The 20,016-nt window shown below is 37.3% G+C and overlaps 1 protein-coding gene across 7 annotated transcripts in view; it reads left to right on the top strand.

The window, feature by feature from the left end:
• The window catches only part of CDIN1 (CDAN1 interacting nuclease 1), a 250,041-nt gene that overhangs the window by 144,252 nt on the left and 85,773 nt on the right, over positions 1–20,016 (top strand). The gene's annotated exons all lie outside the window — the stretch shown is intronic.

Below are 20,016 nucleotides of genomic sequence, written 5' to 3'. Positions count from 1 at the left end.
TACAAATTAAGGGTAAAATTCAGACAGAAGATAACATCATAGCTTTAACTGACCTATATTTGTATCTGCCAAATTTAAGTTAATTAGAAATGTAGATGCTGTTTGTTTTATCTGTCAGAAAAGCTCATCTTTTTCTTAAAAAAAAAAAAAGTAGACACACTTTTTTCCCCCTCAGCATTTATCATCTAAATAATAGTCTTGCCAAGATGGCAGCCTCATAATAAACTCTTTTCAGTGGAGTGATGGGTAATGAAGCTTGCTTGTGAAGGCAGCGAAAAATGTTGTCTGGCCAGATGCATGAATATGATGGCTGGAGAATCAGTGGACTTTCTCAGTCATCAATCTTTTTAGTAGCCTCTTATACATCTGAATATTTTGATAGATGATCTAATAATTGAGTTATCTATCTTTCTAACTATCAGAGTTGCATAAAAATTATTCTCACATGCTACTGAATATTAAATATATTAGGCATCCAGTAAATTTTTCATAAAAGGGCCAAAAGGTGAAACATTTTTGTTATTCTATAAATACCTCTTAATATATTGAGTGTTGAGCCCTCTGACGTATCCAATTCTTAACTCTCTCTCTGAGAAGCAGGTGTATATTTTAAAAAGAAAACATACCTATTATAAGTAGGACATACAATACTTACTTTGACTAGTAAAAAGTAGACCCTGGTACATGTGTAGATACAACTCAGTGTATTGTAAAATGGAATGCACTTGTTGGTCTAACACCAGCGACACATTTAATATGACGCAGATTTTCCATACAAGAAACACAGATGATATGCATGCTAAGAATGACTGTATGACTTTGGTGTCTCCATCATTTTGAGAGGAAGATGATCCTGCCAAAAGGGAAAACAAAGCTCCCAAATGTTCTCATAACACACAGGTAGTTCTTTCCCCTCATATGACTCTGTATGTGGAAGGGGGGATTGTTTTGGGTTTTTTTGGTTTTTTGTCATGCATCACTCTATTAGAAGCGTATCAACAAGTGTGCTTCACTGGAATTGAAAAAGTGACAAGGAAAATTGGCAGGAAACAGGTCACTTAGAAGTGGGCTTTTCCCACCCCCCACCATTCACAGTTCTTCAAGGTGACCCTGGAAGGGCAGACATTTGTTTGCGGGTCTGAAGGGTTACCAATCCTGTGCATCTTGAAAGGCACTCAAATGAGCAGGGCCTTGTAAATTGGATTTCTATTAGCCAGCCCTGATGATAGCTCTTCATCAGAGGAATGGGAGGAAGTGCTATCAATAGCTCCAACTCTACATACCTTTCTTTGCTTTTTTTTTTTTTTTTTTTTTTTAATGCAACACTTATTTTTGGTCTCTCATTCAAAATGGTGATGAATGCTAAAATCACTAGAAATAATTGCCTTTAAGGTTTTAAATAAGCCTTAAAATATGAACAATTTATTTTATTTTATTTTTTTAAGACGGAGTGTTGCTCTGTCACCAGACTGGAGTGCAGTGGCACAATCTCGGCTCACTACAACCTCCACCTCCCAGGTACAAGCGATTCCCCTGCCTCAGCCTCCTGAATAGTTGGGACTACAGACACATGCCACCACACCTGGCTAATTTTTTCTATTTTAGTAGAGACGGGGTTTCACCATGGTAGCCAGGATGATCTCAATCTCCTGACTTCAGGTGATCCTCCTGCCTCGGCCTCCCAAAGTGCTGGGATAACAGGCGTGAGCCACTGCGCCCAGCCAAACAATTATTTTTTAATGCTTTTCAACTGGAAAAGCATTTGGAATGAAAATCAGCAACACAATGGCCAGAAACAAAAATGGCAAAAATGTCTTAAACCTTGTTTTCTATTTAATTCCTCACAATGATTTCATCTTACAGTTGCGCTATTTACAAAATTTGAGATGATAGACTTTTTGCTCTTTATTTTTCTGGATTGAAAATAATAATTCAAGACAGTATCAATTGTGGAAATCTCTCTGTGGGTTACACTGAGGAACTAGTACTTTCTGGTAGGTGGATCTTTTCTTGGTTTTGAGAATCTCCATAATTTGTGGTTGGAAAAAAATGATGTTTTATTGTAAGAGCTATAACTGAGAATTTCAAACTCTTAGATATCTATTTTAAATTATACATTTAAAACCATTTGAAATGTCCATATTGGGGAGGTTTTGGGGGAGGGAATAGCCTTTTCTTAATCAAAGTAGCAAACATCTGTGTTCTTTCTAGCCTGTCTTTTGATTAGCATGGCCTCATCCATCACTGGTCTTTGATATGAGCACCAAGAAGTCATGTCCTTTTGTTTTAAATGATAAATATGCCTTTGTCATGAATACTCATAGGCAACCCAGGATTTACATCTGAATTGTCAAAGTGTAACTGCCCAGCTCCTGTGATGAGTGACATTATTAGTGAAATAAAGAAGTTTTTAATTTGTCATGGATAGGCCTTAGATGGTGACATTATGAGACTATGCGGGTTGCGGTGCTAGAAAAAGTTGTCCTTCCCCCGCTATTTTTCTAAGATTTGTCATTTATCAACAAGAGGCAATCTGCCGCAGGAGGTTCTCTGTGAACATTTGTACTTTGGTGCCATTAGTCCGTCTCTTTGGGTTTCATTATTTAGGCTGGATGGCTGGTAGTTCTTATCAAAATGAATGCTATTGGAAGTACCCAGGCTCCTGGTGGTCAAACAACCAGCATCATGATTTGTTCCGTCAGGTTATTGTTATCAAAGACAGTGTTTTTTTAAACTTTAGCTTTATTTCAAGGTCTGTGTCAATCGTATTTTCTAAATACATTTCTTTGATATCTTCGTTCCCACTAACCCACATCTACTCACATGTATTTGTGTATGTGCTATTTATATAAATACATTGACCTGTTCATATCTACCTATACAATTTCATGTTAATCATCAAAACCCTCAGAGTGTCCATTTTAACTGTTGTATTTGACTCTTCAACTAAGGAATTAGGACCATTAAAATTAAAAGTATTGTGAAGTCTTGATCTTCACCTGTTTGCAATTTAACAGAAGATTACAGCTGTCATATATTTGCTTTATTTGTTCCTACACTATTAATAGACAAATAATTTGATAATTTTAAAGTTTCTTGTGGTAAATGTTTCATGTTGGTAATAAGTGGTTTATTCTAATTTTTTGTATAAAACGTATCCTGTGAAGATTTAGTATTTTAACAAGTAACTTTTAACAGAAATGGCATTACCTTCTACATGATTTGTCTTTATAATTTCAATACAACTGTTTTAAAAGTAGGCAGAGTAAGAGTGTTCAATCTCTTTTTCAACTGAATTGACTGGTGAATTAATCAAAACAACCTTTAATTTAGAATGTTGGGAATTTACATGAAAGTTAAACTATATATTTTAGTTTGATTTAACATCTCTCCATAAAAATCATTAAAATGGTTTCATCAGTATAAAAGCCTCACTTAAATTATATTTTATTTCAGGTCATATCCCTCACCCCACAAATGTATTAATCTTGGGTTTTCTGTTTTGATTGTTTCAAAACTAAACTTTAGCACTCCTTTTTTGAACAATGTTTCTTGAGTGCCAAATATATATATTTTTTAAGGGAAAAAAATACACGATTAACCCTTATTATCAGCCTTGCTCTTCTAATTTTTTTTTAATTTTTAGTATTTCCTAGATCCCCTGTTTCATAGAAAATGAAGTCTTGTTCATATTTGTTTCCCAAAACAAAACAAACACCTGGCAACTCTAAAGCCCAACCCCTTACATTAATTGAGATTTTTGTACTGTAATGTAAGTGTCTGAGTTTCTGAGACCCTAAGGCTTTCACCCAACTTGAAGACAATGATGCCAGTGAGCTTCTGTCCAGAGTTAATCAGCTGCAGAATTTGTAAACTGCACATGTGTCAACGTTGAAAATGTTAGCACTCTAATAGAAGCTTGAAAAGGTTAGATCTGATAAAAGCCATCAGCAGTTAAAGAAAGTGATTTATGGGAATGTAATGACACAAAATGCCTCATTTATCACTCATATATAGATAGGTTAAGGTTCCTGTGTCATACTTTTAAAAACTTGACCACTTCGAATTGTCAAAATAGGTACTTAATTGCCCTTCATCCTTTTCATTTTGAATTTATTTCATTTGAAATTGGTAATTTCATCTACGATTACTTTACTGTCATTCACTTCATATGGTTCCATTTACAGTCATTCATATTTAGGATTTTCAAAAACTGCATCACTGATCTTTTTGAATTTTTATTAGCTAAAGCTGTTGCAAAGAAAGATTAAGCCAGTCTTATATATGCTAATTTACACTTTTATCTAACACAAATACCATGAAGATATGTTGAAGTTTCATTTTCTCTTTTCTAACACTTGTAATTTTCATCAGCATCTTATTATCCTCTGAATATTCTATATATCTCTCTTAAAAAGTGCACCACAAAATGTTAAAAGACAGAACCATCATTTGGTTTACCATCCTAATAACTCAACTTAATATTTAAGCTCCACACAAATTAAATTTAATGAAAACCTGCCTGTCTGGCTAAATGATCCCTAAAAAAGGGGGCAAAAGCCAAAGTTAAGAGACATGCCAAATTGTATTTCTTTCCCAGGATCATTAGAAAACAACACTTAATTATTTCTTATACATTCTAAGAAAGATATTTATAAACTCGGAATTTCTAAACATTTATTGACTTATTTGATGTCAGTTTATGCATAACTATCTTAACGCTATTAAATAAAAACTATTTTACAAACTGCAATACTTCAAAGTAGTATTGTAAAACACAAAATTTTATGAATGATTAGCACAGTTTTAGACTCCTTAATGTGACAGGTAGGCTTGCTGAAGGGCTTCATGGAGATCTTTCAGAACATGAAGTAGGCAGAAGTGTGCCAGACTTCCTCTGCCCCTCTAGAGCCAAAAAATAAATTTGAGAAGTTTGGCAGGCTTCACTTTGTCAGCCCAATGCTGCACTTTCTTCAACAGTGACATTCCAAATTCAATTTAAAAAGAAGTCAGAACAGTTCCTTCAACAAGACAAAGGCATGAAAAAAATTTACAAGGAAAGGGAGGAACCGTATGTACTAGGAAAGAAACTTAACAGACATCCTAACCAAATGCAGTTGATCCTGTTTGTTGTACCTTGATTCCATCAAACAGACTACAAAAAAAAAAAATCACACTTTTTAGATAGTCATTGAAAGTTGAATATGAATTATTGTGAATTCTTAACACCTAGAAATTATTGTTAATTCTCCTAGGCATGACAATGCCATTGTTGCATTATGTATGAAATTGTGTCAAAAAGAAAATGTCCTTTTTTTGAAAAAGAGATATATACAAAAATACGTAAGGGTACATTGAGTTGGTGTCTGAGATTTCCTTTAACTATTTCAACAAAATAAATACATAAGTTGATAGAGAAAGAAAGATTTAAAGAGTGATATAGAGTCTGGAAGATGGATATCTGAGGTGAGGGGTCTCTCTGCTTTGTATACATTGAAATTTTTGCAAAAAATAAAAAGAGTCAGGGGAATTATCTAAAAGTACCATTTTAAATATAAAATTATAACATCCTATATTTTCTAGTATTTTCTTACCACCAATATAAGTTTTTAAGTCATAAGATATAACCTAAACTTTTTTAAATCTCCAAAGTTTATTCAAAAAATCATCTAATTGGCTACCACCAAATCCATTTACAACATTTTAACCCAGTACCAAACCCAGTATTTTTTAAATAAAGAAAATGGGTAAGAAATTCTGAACATTCATTCAAAATACGACTGAAACCTATTAGCATACTTCTTTGTGCTCTGAAAAGTGTTTAATTCCTAAGTAGTAGCACAAATAATTTGTTTTGTTTAAAATGATTGTTGATGTATAATTTCAGTCTTATTTCTCTGGCAAATGAATTAGAGGTTTATAAATCTTATATTTTAAGCTTTGTTTTTGATCATTGTTTACCAAAGCATTTTCTTGAGTTACAGATATAGTTTCCCAACTTAAGAAATATTAAACTAAATGTATTTCTAGATGCATCTTTGTTCAGAAATTTTATATACATACATACATTTAAATTAAAATCTTGATTTTTTTGGTATGATTTGTAAAACCTGCATTTACTTGGCACTTTAAGCACATATGCAGTATTTTCATCTTTAAGCAACAACAAGAAAACCTGAAAATCTGAGACTCTCAGAATATACATTGATTTGGAGAAAATGTGTTCTTAATATGAATTTATCATTTACCCAGCTTATGTTAAAGGTTAGTTAACCAAATGTATTTTTTTTCCTTTTTGTGAATTGTATACATACATTAAGACAATACAAGAAGAACCATTTCAACTTAACCTTCCAGGGATTAATCATTTTGTTGGAAGGAGTTTTGTTGTTATTTTTTAAATCTGTGATTAGAAAAATACATATCATATGTGTTTATATAATCATAGGCACCAAAATTGCCTCAATCTATGAATCTTAGCAGTTTGCTCTTGTAACAACTATGAGGAAATGTATTAGAATGCCTTAATTGCAGAGCAAGAAAAAGAGAAGGCACAGTCTTTTCACATATGATCTTTCAATTGTTCACCAAAGGATAAAGAAAGCATTCAAGCGTGGTTTCAAGAACTGTCAGCAATAAGAACATGCAAGGTACTTTGTAGGGCCTTAAAGACCATTCTAGGAAATAGATTTAATTAAAAAGTAAAATAGACTTTTCATTTCAAAGAAATCTTAAAAATGTTATAAAATTTCATAACGTTAATATATTAATAGGGGTATTGTCTTCTTATCCTAGATGAGAAAAAGTCATCCATGAAGCTATTATGTTTGATTCCTACAACAGTGGAGTTTATAAATATTTTTCTTTAGGTTTGATTTAAGAGTGAGAATTGTAATGCATTGAAGTATGTAACAATGTTAAAAGGTCTACTCTTTTGATTCATAGATGGTGATTCAATCTCACCCATAAAGTAGGAACATCTATAGTAGTCTTCCCCCTCCTAAAAGAACTCCTTTTACCCAAATTAAAGTTTAAAATGATCAGAAATGTCAGTGCATAGGCTGTTTGTTTTAATTAACATGTTCATGTACACTTTGTTCATCCTTAGAACAATACTAGTACTCTGTAGTCAGGTATAAGAATTCCAGAGGCACTTTATTCCTCTCTTAGTTACTTTAACTTTTATATATATATATATATATATTTTTTTTTTTTTAAAAAGCTCATTTATTTTCCAGTGAGTTCAGTCCTAAAGCTTAATTAGCAGTATTATCTCCAAGCTGAATTACACCGAGAAGTTAACCTGGCTCTGTGCTAAGTAGCTGTTTATAAATAACCCAAGCTTGTTCTTCTAGAGCTTCAGAGCTACATCGTCACCTCAGCCTGCCTAGCCTATGTCAGGCTTTGGGAAGCCAGTCTGCTCTCATCCAGGCACACACACATCAGTATTTACTGGCTATTTCCAGACACCAAATATATTCATGTTTAAATTGTCTTTGTTTTAGGACACTTCATTCAAAAACAAATCAATCTCAGAAGGTTGTGTTTTTAAGTAATTACTCTTTCATTGAGAAACTGTTTCTGGGCCAGTGTTGCTATTTTTCCAACTAGTCAATGATCAATGTATTCACTGTTCAATGTAAATAAATAAATAAGGATTAATTTGGCAGTGTACTTAACGGCCTTATTAAAATCTCCAGTGTCTAGACTTCCATTTAAAATGACACGAGTGAACAATAGATGCATAGTACAGGGACTCGCTTCCAGTTTAGCTCACACAGGGATGTAGCCGCTAAAAATGCCTGCTCTATATTTCCATTAACTTGAGTTTCTCAGCTTAAATTATTATTCTGAGAAAGATACTGCAAACTACTTTGTTCCTAAATAGTCATTCAGTAGATTGAATAATACTTGAAGATTTGTTGCATTTGGACTGTAGGAAAAGTAATGCCTCTGTGTGATAATGAGTATATGATTTGCATGTGTGTTGTATAATTTACAATATACATATGCATTCATCATGTTATTCTTTCAATATGATGAATTGTGTCAGTTTATTGCATATGTCTGCATGTACCTCATCTCTTAATTAAAGCATTAATCACTAAAATTACCAGAGATACATAGTTTTAGTGTACTTGTAAAATTTAATGTTGATCTTTGCATAGTAATACACATATTATTTCTAATTGGTAGACTATACTAAGACATTTTAAGTAAGGATTTCCCTGTTATCATTCTATCATATCAATTATTTTAAATATGCTTATCTTAATGTATACTTACACTTTTTAACCATTTTAAATCATTTTTATTTGAGATTAATTTCCTAAATCACTAAAATTACCAAAGACATACATATGTGCATATATATGCATATTATATGATCAACTTTACAATTTAAAAACCATATATAGTCTTATTGTACTTTTAAAATTTAAAGTTGGTCTTTCTATATTCATACACATTATTTCTAATTGATAGACTGTAAGATATGTTAAGTGAAGATTCTATATTATGCCTCTGTCATATCAAATTTATATATGTGATCTTAATATATACTTGCCACACACTTTAATAATTGTGTCGTTTAATAATTTTTTCCCACTTGGGATTAATTATATTTGAGTTTAATTTCCCAGCACCTAATATTAATTCATTTGTAAGTAACAAACATTTGCTAATCATACAGTTCAATCCTTTCAAAGTCCACAGCTGCAGAACAGAATTAAAAATTGTGATGCTTAGAGGGAAATATTTGGGGAAAATGTTACCATCTGGTCATAGGATTTAGTTGCTAAGAGCTCTTAACGAAGGAGGCATATGTAGCATCTTGCCCATTAGTTCATTTAACTTTTCTAAGAAAGCAATTTTATTTGGTTACTCCTAAACAGTTTCCATCACTGTCCCCATTATCTACCTTCTTAGCCCAAGACCTTGCTTCAGGGCTTCTCTGAGAAGGTAGAGAACTCCCACACATAACTTCTTTAAACCACCCCCATTTCTCTGTTTTTGTTTTTTGTTTTTTGTTTTTTTGAGACGGAGTCTCGCTCTGTCGCCCAGGCTGGAGCGCAGTGGCGCGATCTTGGCTCACTGCAAGCTCCGCCTCCCGGGTTTACGCCATTCTCCTGCCTCAGCCTCCCGAGTAGCTGGGACTACAGGCGCCGCCACCTCGCCCGGCTAGTTTTTTTGTATTTTTTCAGTAAAGACGGGGTTTCACCGTGTTAGCCAGGATGGTCTTGATCTCCTGACCTCGTGATCCACCCGTCTCGGCATCCCAAAGTGCTGGGATTACAGGCTTGAGCCACCGCGCCCGGCCTGTTTTTGCTTATACTCTCCACTTGTCTCAAATGAAGTGGCTTCTTATTACACTTCTTCCTTTCCTCAGTTTTCCCTCTTCCCTAGAATTGCATGGTTTGAAAATCTCCCTTGATTTACAGCCTGCAGCTACTGACTTACTCCCCTCTTCCTATTGTTGTCCAGTATCTTGGTATTCTTTCATGCTGGTGGCTTCTACTCCCCAACCCACTTAATGGAAGAACTTGACATTCTCCCATGTTTGTTTCCAAGCCACATAGGCATGTATCTATGAGATGCTGCTTTGATAATGAGTTCGTTATACTCCTGCATCCTACTCAATTGCGTAAACATTCTCTAATTCCTAATGGAAAGGCTGAAGAACCTTAAGCCTACTCACTTGGACCTGCCATTGATGAGTGCCTGGGATGCTGAGTTATTTCAGGGTTCTCTGCTGTCAATGTTCTAGCAGTATTACCCATCCAGACCTCTGTAAAATCTTAGTAAATAATGGCTGTCCATTACCTGCAGAGGAAAGTCAGGCCCCTTGTCTTGAAGTACATTTAAGGTCTTCCACAGTCTGACCTCCTCCTTTCCAGCCATATCCCAAGATGTTACTCCATACACTTCCCTACTTCTAGCCAAACAAATATGCCTCACACCCTTTTTAATCATTTAAAAATGCTTCACACTGGCCGGACACGGTGACTCATGCTTGTAATCCCAGCACTTTGGGAGGCCAAGTCGGGTGGACCACCTGAGGTCAGGAGTTCAAGACCAGCCTGGCCAACATGGTGAAACCCCATCTCTACTAAAAATACAAAAATTAGCTAGGCATGGTGGCATGCGCCTATAATCCCAGCTACTTGGGAGGCTGAGGCAGAAGAATTGCTTGAACCCGGGAGGCAGAGGTTGCAGTGAGCTGAGATTGCACCACTGCACTCCAGCCTGGGCAACAGAGCGTACCCGGTCTCAAAAAAAAAAAAAAAAAAAAGCTTCACACTGCCCTTTTGCATGCCTTTGCTCCTGCAGTTTCCAATGCCTGGATCGTTCTTATTTTTGCCTTTTATGTCTGACCTCCCCTTCTGCTAAATTATTCAAATGAAGTGATTCATCTAGAATCTAGACTGTAGCTAACAAATATTGCATTTGAGGCTAAAGTTATGTTAGGCTAAAGTTACGTTAGGAGCATTTGGAAAATATTAACTAATCTGCATGTTGCCAGAGTGTGCCACCATAATGTGAAATGATAAAGAACTAGACCAGGAAGTTTCATTTGTGTGTGCCATTGCTGTGACAGGGACTACATGGAGTACTACCTGAAGAATTATGAGGCTTTTGTGGACAGCTGACTTCTGCTAGCTCCCTTTTCTCTGTCTCTCATATCCTGTCTCACTAATAGTCTGGGTCAATTAGTTACTATCCAGCTAGTTACTATCCAGTTAATGACTCTTCATCTTTATTAGGCAGTTATGGGATCAGATCACTGTACTGGCTGTCGGGCAAGCTTAGGCTGCTTGTGAGTCAGAGGACAATCACTTAATCAGTTGGTTGTATCCCAAGAATGCAAAGTAATTTAACCCACATAAGAATACTTATATACAAGGAAATGCCTAGAGCTGCTTTGTGTTTAGAAAAGACATCAGGGTGTGGGAGGTACATAGGATGTCCTAGATTGTCACATAAACTCATACTTATTAATAAAGATAATATTGTTCAAGACTATATTTATGACCAAAATCACCAGGTCAGAACTCACCTTTACTTGACCTGCCCACAACATTTGACAGGGCTTACTGATGGCTCCTTGAAACTTGACTTTGTTTGGTTTATAGAGTACCACACCTTTTGGTTTTCTCCCAATCTTAGTAGCCATTCCTTCTCAATCTCCATTCCTGCTTCCTTCTCTTCTAACTGTTCTCTTTATGTTGGAGTGTCCCAGAGCTCAACATTTCATCCTCTTCTCTTTTTGCTCGATGATTTCATCTAGTTTTATACTATCCGTGTGCTAATGCTTCCCAAAGCTATGTGTCGATACTGAACCTCTCCCTGAACTTAAGGAACTCCAGCTGCCCATTCAACACTTCTGCTTGAATATATGGCAGATATGTCAAATTCAGCGAAGCCATATCTGAATTCCAGATGTCCTTAAATGTTTTTCCCGGCCGGGCTCGGTGGCTCAAGCCTGTAATCCTAGCACTTTGGGAGGCCGAGACGGGCGGATCACGAGGTCAGGAGATCGAGACCATCCTGGCTAACCCGGTGAAACCCCGTCTCTACTAAAAATACAAAAAAAAAAAAAAAAAAAAAAAAAATGTTTTTCCCATCTCAGTTTTGACAATTCTATCTTTCCATTTGCTTAGATGAACTACCTTGGAATCCTTGTTTCTCTGCCTCACGTGCCACTTCTTGCAGTGGTTCCCTATGACCCAGAGTAAGAGCCAAAATCGGCCTTCATGGCCCTAGATAGTTCTGCCCCAGTTATTGTTCTGACCTCATCTCCTGCCACACACTCCCCACTTACCCACTCTGCAACAGCCATTCTGGCCTCTTTGCTCTTCCTCAAACTTGTCAAGTACATTGTTGCCCCTGGCCTTTTGTGCTGACTCCCTCGTACATGAAGCAGTATCCTCAGGTACATACGCAGCTCACTGTACAAAGTCAGACACATCACCACCTTCTCAGACCTAATCTGGCCCTCCCTAGCAGCCTACAGCTTTCCTTTTTGTTCATGTTTCTCCATAATCCTTACCTTCTGACATGATCTATAATATCCCTCATTTTTGTTTGCCCCACTAGAATAAAAGTTTCACAAGGACAGGGATTTTTGTCTCTTTTGTTTACTCCTGTATCACTAGGACTAAAACCATGCCTGGCATATAATAGGCTCTTAATAAATCTTTGTTGAATAAATGAATGGTTTATTTTGAATAGACATAATGTGTTTTTAAAATGTAAATATCATGTACCAATGTTAATAGCACAAACTGCTTATGTTACAACATTTGATGTTCCCAAAGTTTCCTAGACTTGGAAGGAATGTTACAAATCTAATATATATGCCATGGAAAATAAACAATCATCAGTCTTTGAGTTTTGCAGTTTGAAGAAAACAAGGCTGGGTGCAATGGCTCATGCCTGTAATCCCAACACTTTGGGAGGCCAGGGTGGGAAGATGAATTGAGGCCAGGGGTTTGAGACCAGCCGGGCAACATAGTAAGACCCTGTTTCAACAAAAAGACAAAAACAAATTTAAAAAGCCAGACCCAGTGGCATGTGCCTGTAGTTCCAGCTAGTTGGGAGGCTGAGGTGGAAAGATCCCTTAAGCCCAGGAGTTTGAGCTTACAGTGAACGGTGATGGTAGCCCTGTACTGAATCCTAGGCAATAGAGTGAAACCCTGTCTCTAAATACAAAACAAAACAAAAAACAAAGAAAAGATAGGCTGTCCCTTTTCTCCCTTGCTTTGGTTTTACTGGGAAGCCCACTGCAATTTCTGAGAGCAATATTACCAACTTAAAGAAAAATTATTGATATTGTTTTATATGTTATCAGTATGTTTGCAGATGGTGTTTCAATATACTTATAAAAGCATTTATAGGAAATGCACACTGTGACACGTACTTTAACCACGTACTTTGATACTGGCAAGTATCAAACTTCAAAATTAATTATGCAAATATTCCAAATGTTAGCAAGTTTAAAGTAAAGCAAGAGATGACATCTTGGATCCAACTGAAAATAAGTATGTATTATCCTATTACCATTTTGATTACTGAAAATTATACGAAAACCATGTTATTGAATTTAAAAGATCCATAGTGTTGGCCATCTCTGCACCTATCACATCCAAAAACATTGAAAAATTAATATTCTGAATGAAATATACAAAGTTTACTTTTTAAAACTCTGAATATGTGTCTAAAATGTCATATTTACTACAGGAATCCAGATTACTTAGCAAAAACAACAAATTTATTTTGTATGGGAAAAGGGCTTGCTTGGGTTAAAGTTTCACTGAATATGGTTTGTTGAAAATGCTTTCCAAACAAAAGTTGGGTGGTTGAATAATTTTGGAAAATGTTCCCTACTACATTAGAATAGTAAAGGCTCTGAGAAATTCTGTGTCAAGGAAACATGTTTATCATTGTTTAACCCTATATTTCTTAAACTTATTTGATAAAGGATCTCTTTTTGCATCTAATACCTGTGTCCCCTTTGGAATGCCCTCTTGGAATCTCTTGTGTGGACAATAATCAAATCAGTGGTGGGATATGAGTGAGGTAGATGTGGTGGTGGGTGGGGAGTACCACTTTTAAGCTACCTAAGAGGAGTTGGTAAATATTCTTGGGCATCCTAACTAACCATACCCGTCATAACTGAAAAGCCCAAATGACATCAGCTTAGATCCGAGATTATACAGGGACCAGACAGACAACAGAGAAGAGTGGAGACTGTGGTGATGCCAAGAGATGGTAGTACTTCTATGTGAAACAGCCCTACTCAGTCTCAGCTCCTGTGGCTATGGAGATACAATGGGCCCACTATGGCCAAATCTCCTAATTCTTCAAATCATGCTGAATATCAAAATTTTTATGGACCAGGCACAGTGGCTCATGGGGCCGGGTGCGGTGGCTCACACCTGTAATCCCAGCACTTTGGGAGGCCAAGGCGGGTGGATCACCTGAGGTCAGGAGTTCAAGACCAGCCTGACCAACATGGAGAAACCCCATCTCTAGTAAAAATACAAAAATTAGCCAGGCGTGGTGGTACATGCCTGTAGCCCCAGTTACTCTGGAGGCTGAGTCAGGAGAATCGCTTGAACCCAGGAGGCGGAGGTTGCTTCGCGGTGAGCCGAGATTGCACCATTGCGCTGCAGCCTGGGCAACAAAAGCGAGACTCCATCTCAAAAAAAAAAAAAAAGTTTGCTCTCCTGCATTTCAATTTACTTTTTATTTTTATTTGTATTTATTTTGAGGCAAGGTCTCACTCTCTCACCCAGGCTAAAGTGCAGTGACACGATCACGGCTCACTGCAGCCTCCAGCTCCTGGGCTCAAGCAGTCTTCCTCCCTCAACATCCCGAGTAGCTAAGAATATAGGTGCGCACCACCACACCTGGCTTTTTAAAAGAATGTTTTGTAGAGACAAGGTCTTACGATGAAGCCTGGGCTATCTCCTACATTTTAAATAGTGACAGTTAATTCTGTAGTTTCAGAGCACTGAAACAAAATATATCCCAGAACCACCCTGACTCGTGACCTCTACTTTATGAGGAATTGGTACAGCAGCATAAAAAGGAGAGGCAGGTGAGGTAACCAGTGCACTCCTGCCGAATAATCAAACCCTGGTAGGAACAAAATAACTTCACCTTCCATATTTTCGAGACTGGAGTATTTCCAACTAGTTGTAAGTGTTTAAGTCTGAAAAACTTCAAAGACCAGTTGACATCATTGTCCTCATCAAATAACTATAAAGACAATGTAATATTTGAAAAGCTTTTTTTTAGTTTACAAAGTACTAGCATTGAAAAATAAAATGATGCTCTAGGGGTCCTAGTTTCCTAGGGCTGTCATAACAGAATACCACACAGACTGGGTGGCTTACAGGACGGAAATTTATTTTCTCACAGTTCTGGAGGCTGGAAGGCCGACGTCAAGGTGTCGGCAGGGCTGGTTCTTTCTGAGTGTCATAAGGAGAGGATTTGTAGAAGGGATTCTTCTTCCTGTGTCTTCACATCATCTTTTCTCTGTAATATCTGTGTCCAAGTTTCCTCTTCTTGTAAGGACATCAGTCATTCAATTAGGGACACCCTAATGATCTCATTTTAACTTAGTTTCCTCTGTAAAGACCCTGTCTCCAAATACGGTCACATTTTGAGGTGCTGGAATTTAGGGCTTCAACATATGAAGTTTTGGGAAGGTACAGTGTAGTCCATGACACTAGGAAAGAACTTTGTGGAGTAAAATGAGGGCACTCTCTGTTGTTTGGGTTTTGGTTTTTTGATTTATGTTAATATTTAAAAATTAGACTATCTTAACCACAATATTTTATACATAAGCCAGGAAAAGTATCTTTGTGAATTGAAAATAAAAGAGTAGATGAAACCAAGTATCCAAATAAAAAAGTAGATGGAACCAAATGTCCAAGTGTCTAGGGACTTACAAAAACTAGTGTGCATATGTGAGATACTAGGAAAGGAAGGATTGAAATTATAGGTCATTCATTTGGATCACCATCAAAGACCCAACTAGATAAGACCAGCTAGAAGCCAATTTATGTCTATAAATACATAAAATAGAGTATAAAGGGAATAATATGTAACATGAGATACGAACGAACCGTTACTGTTAACATCAAGACATGTTCTAATGCATAAAAGTTCTTAGTAGTCTAAGCTTATGCAAAACAATTTTTTTGCTTTGCTTTTGTTTTCTCTTGTTTTAGTGTTTGTTCATTAATACACAGGAAAACAAAAAATCAGTACATTAAGTTTTGATGGCCAACAAAGAAGGCAAAAATCAAACAGAAACTTGAATTCAGCATTGATTATGTAAAATAAGGTTTTTCAGGTCACCTTTATTTTGCGAACTGCTTTCTCACAATTTTCTTTTTTTTTTTTTTTGAGACGGAGTCTTGCTCTGTCGCCCGGGCTGGAGTGCAGTGGCCAAATCTCAGCTCACTGCAAGCTCCGCCTCCCAGGTTTACGCCATTCTCCTGCCTCAGCCTCCCGAGTAGCTGGGACTACAGGCGCCCCACCTCGCCCGGCTAGTTTTTTGTATTTTTTAGTAGAGATGGGGTTTCACCGTGTTAGCCAGGATGGTCTCGATCTCCTGACCTCGTGATCCGCCCGTCTCGGCCTCCCAAAGTGCTGGGATTACAGGCTTGAGCCACCGCGCCCGGCCTCACAATTTTCTTTATACCATCGTAGATTTCTGAGACCCCAGTGTGCTTGAGTTGAGACCTCCTTCTGGAGTCTTCCTGTTGTTGGTTTGCCTGTATAGAATAAGTATTTCCAAATGCAGGCCAGTTTTCTTTCAAAACTGTAGCAGATTGCTGAAGTTCACTCATTCACACATTCATCGGTTTATTCATTTAACTGGTACCTTGTGCTGGGTACAGGGGTAGCCAATAAAGATAAAAGATAAGCATGGCCTCAAACCTCAGTAAGCTCATGGTCTTGTAAAATAAACAAGAATGTAAACAAGGAATTTTAGTATGTTAAGTGCAGTAGCGACTGGCTTGGGTCCTCAGAATGGAAATAGTCATTCAAGCCAGAGGCAGCGGGCAGACCCATGAGTTGAGTGGTAAGAAAAGCACAAAGGTTTTCTAGGTAACCTTTTAAAAGGCAGACCAAATTACCTGGCATGAAAGTGGAGAACTTCAGAAATACATAGTCTATTAAAGAAATGGTAAGGACTTCGGTATTTCTGAAGTATCAACTGTGTCAGGATAGAGAAGATGATATTGGAGAAGTAAGAAGAGCCAGATCATGTAGGGGAAAAATCCCTTCCACAGTAGGGAGCCGTTGAGATGTTTTCATTAGGGAAGTAGCATGATCATATTTTTATTTAGAAAGACTGTGTGAACAACAATAGGGGGGAATAGATTGGAAAGGAAAGTCACTGAGAGTCATTTCTTTAAGAAATAAGCAGTAGATAATCTTAGCAAAGTCATAGAGCAGGGTGCTTAAACTAAACATAACCTGCTACCTGTACTAAAACACACAAAGATATTCCATGTTCTGCAACATCTGTTTCCAGTATCAAGTCCCAACAGTGCAGTGTCTTCATTTCATCTAACCGAATGCAACAACCAGAACTAATCCTGGCGTCAGTGGATGCTGCAGTCAGGGTCCCTGCAACTTCTGATGCTTGAAACCCAGGTAGAGAGTGAGCATTATATGTACCTTTGGTGTTCTAAGGTGTAAAGAGAAACCATGAGGTAGGCCAGGCACAGTGGCTCACACCTGTAATTCTAGCCCTTTGGGAGGCTGAGGCAGGAAAGGTGCTTGAGCCCAGGAGTTTGAGACCAGCCTGGGCAACATAGTGAGACCCCATCTCTACAAATAATAACATTAACTGAGCATGGTGATATGCGTCTGTGGTCCTGGCTACTTGGGAGGCTGAAGTGAGAGGATTGCTGGAGCCCTGGAGGTCGAGGCTGCAGTAAATCATGATCATGCCACTGCCTCCAGCCTGGGCAACAGAGGGAGACCCTGTCTCAAAAAAACAAAATAAAACCAAAAAAAAAACCACGAGGCTGTCTATAAACCCATTGACTTAAGCATTTTATTCTTCATTCTAAAGACATTTTGTTTTTCATAAAATGTCTCTGAAAATTTTGGTTTTCTATTTCCCTGAAATTTACTAGACCTTCATGAAATCCATCACCAGATGATTGACTTTGCAAACATTTTTTTTCTGTCTTTCCATTTAATGGGAAAAATTAGTCTTTTTCACTCTATTCTGATATTTGTACAGAGGAATTCTGCAATGAGGGGACATAGAGTAAAAGGCCCACTTTCCTTGCAAGATCTTCAGAGTAACATCTGCCTCAGTGGAGACAGCAACAGACTACTGAGTACTTCCCCCAGGCCTCTGGTCCCTACGCACAGCCCTGTTGGTTATCCTGGTTTCTCCATAGGGAAGCAAATGTCAGCCAGCCACATTAGCATCTTTTCTATGTTCATTAAGAAGCCAGAGGATTATTGGGTCTGAATATCTCTCTAGCTGCATCCTGGGATCTCCCTCAGGGTGGTCTGATTGCCCTGTCCAGTGTACCAGATTCACATAAATTCCTTGACAGCAAGGGTAATATCTTCACTCATTGAGTAGGTACCTATTGAGCACCTACTGTGTTCACCATTCTGGGAACCAGGAATGCAGAAATGAACAAGACAGATGTGGGCCCTGTCCTTAGGGATGTCATACTGTGATGAGCAAGACAGAAAATAAACAAGTATATGAATGAATACATTGTTTTCAAATCATGACAAAGTGATCGGGAAGGTTTTTCCAACCAGCTGTGATAAAATAAATCTCAGTAAATGTTTGAGTTGAATCTCATTTCACCAAATTGAATCAGACCCCCTCTGCACATCAAACTCAGAGGATAACCTTGAAAATGGCCTTCAACCGTACTGCTGTTTTGTGTACAGTTCTAATCAGCCCATGTGTAATTTGAGACATCGAATGTTCTGGCTATAGGACATCTCTGTGGCATGAAGTTTTTCTGATACATGGCCATTGACCTGAATACTGCCATGTCTAGCTTTCTGCATCCCAGAAGCAGCTGAGTACCTGTAATATCATCATTTGCAACCACTTTTGTATATATCCATAAGCCAGTAAGCAGAAACGGTGAATAAGTGGTGATGTTCTTATTGTCTGTATACTTTAGAGTGTATGTATGAGCAGATTATGATAAATGGATCTTAATGGAAACCCAGCCAGGGTTATACATACAGTTTAACCATCAGAGGTTCCTGATAGATTATAATAAAACTGAAGGGAAAAAAAATTGCACTTTTCTAAGCATTTGCAGAGCTGTGATTCATTTTTACCATTAAAATATTTATATTAAGTTAAACACTTCATTTGTTATCATCCCAGGACCCTATAAAAGATAAGGAAATTTGTCATTATTTTTCATTAAATTTTGGCTCTGTGATAAGTACTGAACTTTTAAAGACATGATGCTGGCCAGAATGAACTTACTGTATATTTTTAAATTAACCATTTGTTTAACGTTGGTATATATTACATTCTGAATAATCTAATTCTGGCCTCGTTGTTATTTTAAACAACTGTTACTTTCCAAAAATATGCATGGTTCACTGTGGAGAGCTCCAAATGACAAGTCTCTTGAACTTTCAAAACAATTGTTACCTAGTTTTCTTCCTCACCTATAATATTATTCTGTTATTGATATTTTATGCATCTATCAATAAATATGAATATATTTTTAGATACTCTTAGGGTGTAAACATAGAATTGATTCATATCAGTTAAACTAACTCGTTTAAGAATATTACTTATGAGTCCGGGTGCGATGGCTCACGACTGTAATCTCAGCACTTTGGGAGGCCGAGGTGGGTGAATCACCTGAAGTCAGGAGTTCAAGACGAGCCTGGTCAGCATGGTGAAACCCTGTCTCTACTAAAAATACAAAAATTAGCCAAGCGTGGGGGTGGACGCCTATAATCCCAGCTACTAGAGATGCTGAGGCAGGAGAATCACTTGAACCCGGGAGGCAGAGGTTGCAGTGCGCCGAGATCACGCTATTGCACTCCAGCCTGGGTGACAGTGAGACGCTATCTCCAAAAAAAAAAAAAAAGAATATTACTTATGAAAAATGGTTCAAATCATAGGACACAGAAATATATATATTTTAAAAAAAAAAAAGCCAGTTTTTAGTACACTTAGAGCATAAGGAACAGGATCCAGGTAAAGAAAAACTTTGTGCAACACCACAGACTTCAGTGTCTCAGGGGCAGCGCTGATGGTTTTGTTGAGCAAACTGCTAACATAATTCATTTGATATTTAGCAGTATTATTAAGCTACCATGTAGAAGACCAATTAGAGGTGTTTGGTTTGTGGGGCTCTTTGTTTGTTTTTGGAAGTTTGTTTGTCTGTATTGGGGAGTGGAAATAGTAGAGAGACTGGGGAAAGGAGGCCAAGTGGGAAATTATTGCTGAAATACAAGTGCAAAATAGAGAAG

The sequence above is a fragment of the Macaca nemestrina genome, chromosome 7, assembly GCF_043159975.1.
Source record: "Macaca nemestrina isolate mMacNem1 chromosome 7, mMacNem.hap1, whole genome shotgun sequence".
NCBI classification, from domain to species: domain Eukaryota; kingdom Metazoa; phylum Chordata; class Mammalia; order Primates; family Cercopithecidae; genus Macaca; species Macaca nemestrina.
Note: the sequence above shows the minus strand (reverse complement) of the source record. Positions and strands in the feature narration are given on the sequence as shown.